Here is a 2623-nt window from a genome sequence, read left to right as displayed (position 1 = left end):
GACAGCACAATGCCGAACTCAGATATGGAATCCAGCAGACACAACAAGCTCCAGGTCACATAACTATTGTGTTGTGCTCCAGAATTCCCTGAGTGCAGACTGACCAGACATTTTCTTTTTCCAGTACTTGTCCTCTTTTTTAGTTTCATGTCCTGGAAAATAACTTAAATGTCCTCCTTTTCCCTGTGAGCAGGCAACACATAGCCTTCTTGGAATTAAAAAATTATATGCAATACAGTTTTAAATTTAATAAATAATATTATTATTAATAATAAGCACTTTAAACAGTAAATAGTGCTTAAAATAACCCCATGAAATCAATCAATAAAAAAAAACAAACCAAAAGTGTTTTTCGCTTTTATTTTGTCATTGGATGTCCTACATTTTGGGCTGCCTTGTCCTCTTTTGAGGTTATGACATCCAGTAAGTGTGCCTGAGTAGTGAGAAGTTTTGGCAGTGTAGCACAGTAGTGTCACTGAGGTTTATGTCACCCGCTGTGGGATGCCAGCATGTCACCCCCATGATGGACCTCCCCCCATGCAATGGGCAGGGCAATGCTCTGAGCAGCGGACATAGTGATGCGCCAATGCTCCACCCCACTGGTTTTTTGGCTATAACTTTTGATAGAATAGAGCTATTTCAGCATGGTTTCCTCTGTCACATTCTGCATGAAATTACAGATTAATTGATCTATAACATGATGGTATTATTCAAAAATACCAAGATTTAAAAAAAATCTTGGCCAGTAGTGGTGTCACACCCCTGTGTGTGTTACCTGTTGCAGCCCACAACCCATGCACCCCCCCATAGCAACACCACTGGTGTAGCACTACCCCAAATTTGGATTACTTGGAAGGAAAAGGCACTCCAGCCTTATGGGGACTCTGTAATACAGTGGACGGTCCTTGTCTGTGGACTCAGCATCCGTAGACTGAGCCCAACAGTGGGCAGCTTCAGAGGACCTCCAAGACACGGCTGAAAGTCGCCACATGCAGCCTCCCTGTTCCTCAGAAGGCCTCCTAGATGCAACTGGAAGGCACTTCTGCTTTGCTGGCATGAATGGAAGTAACTTCCAGTTGGGTATGGGAGGCGTCTCAGGAGATCAGGAGGCTACTCGTGACATTCAGCTGGCTAGGTAAGGCTCCTAGGTTAGAAATTGTGGCTCCCTGCAGCCCCCTCATCACCAATTTCATTATCCATGGAATTTGGTATCTGAGGGGGGATCCTGGAATCAACGGTGTTGCTACAGGGTGCGGGCAGCACCAGGTGATGTATATGGGGGGGGGTGGGTTTGACACCACTACCAGTCAAAATGTTTAATATCTTGATATTTTTGAATAATACCATCATGTTATATATCATTAAATGTGCGATTTCATGCAGAATGCAATGAAACAAACCATGTTGAAATATCTCTATTCTATCAAAAGTTATAGCCAACAAAACCAGTGGGGCAGGGCAATGGTGCATCACCACGGCCACCGCTCACAGCATTGCCCTGCTCACTGCATGGGAAGAGGTCCATCATGGGAGTGACATTCTGGCCTCCTGCACCAGATGACTCAAACCCTGGTGACACCGCAGCCTGGAATTTATCCCAAGCGAATACTGCGGGCCCACTTTTTTTTTGCTTTATGTATGTTGGTTGGTTGGGAACCTTCAGTCTCAAAAGACTATGGTATAAGCCTACAGCGCCCGGTATTCCCAGGTGGTCTCCCATCCAAGTACTAACCAGGCCTGACCCTGCTTAGCTTCCGAGATCAGACAAGATCAGGAGATAGTGTTCAGTATAGGGAGATGGTTGGCAACCTTCAGTCTCAAAAGACTATGGTATAAGCCTACAGCACCCAGTATTCCCAGGCGGTCTCCCGTCCAAGTACTAACCAGGCCTGACCTTGCTTAGCTTCCGAGATCATGGTATAAGCCTACAGCACCCGGTATTCCCAAGTGGTCTCCCATCCAAGTACTAACCAGGCCTGACTCTGCTTAGCTTCCGAGATCATGGTATAAGCCTACAGCACCAGGTATTCCCAGGCGGTCTCCCATCCAAGTACTAACCAGGCCTGACCCTACTTAGCTTCCGAGATCATGGTATAAGCCTACAGCACCAGGTATTCCCAGGCGGTCTCCCATCCAAGTACTAACCAGGCCTGACCCTGCTTAGCTTCCAAGATCAGACGAGATCGGGCATGTGCAGGGTAACAGTTGCTGTCTTTTATGTATAAAAATCAGGTAGATTAAAAGTGAAGGCAAATAGCATATGGCATCCTATCAGGCAGTAGACTTGCTACTTCACATCAGAAGTCGCATCCATTTCCCAGCCTCTAAAAGAACTTTCCATCCTTGAATGGATGCCAATTCCATTGCATTTGCAAATGGTAACCTTTCTTATTTGTGCGCAGTTTCCCTGGGTAAATCTTTAGATGGTTTAACTGCAGCAAAGAAGGAATGTTGGAGGGACCTTCTAACAGATGTGGGGTGGGCAGGAGGGGGAGGGGGATGCATTTGGCAACATAAAGCATCCCAGCATCTGGGCTATATGCGCATCCCAGTCAAATGTTGATCCGGCTGATCATGTTGAAGTGCTGTGTTTCTCGCTCTCTGCCTTAAAAGAAGATGCCGG

The 2623-nt window shown here is 46.2% G+C and overlaps 1 pseudogene; it reads right to left on the bottom strand.

Moving 5' to 3' along the window:
* Positions 1–2096: 2096 nt before the first annotated feature.
* LOC136660996 (5S ribosomal RNA) lies at positions 2097–2213 on the bottom strand (annotated as a pseudogene).
* Positions 2214–2623: the final 410 nt, after the last annotated feature.

This window comes from Tiliqua scincoides, chromosome 9, assembly GCF_035046505.1.
Source record: "Tiliqua scincoides isolate rTilSci1 chromosome 9, rTilSci1.hap2, whole genome shotgun sequence".
Lineage (NCBI taxonomy): Eukaryota > Metazoa > Chordata > Lepidosauria > Squamata > Scincidae > Tiliqua > Tiliqua scincoides.
The sequence above is the reverse complement of the archived record's forward strand: the minus strand, read 5'-3'. Positions and strand labels throughout refer to the sequence as shown.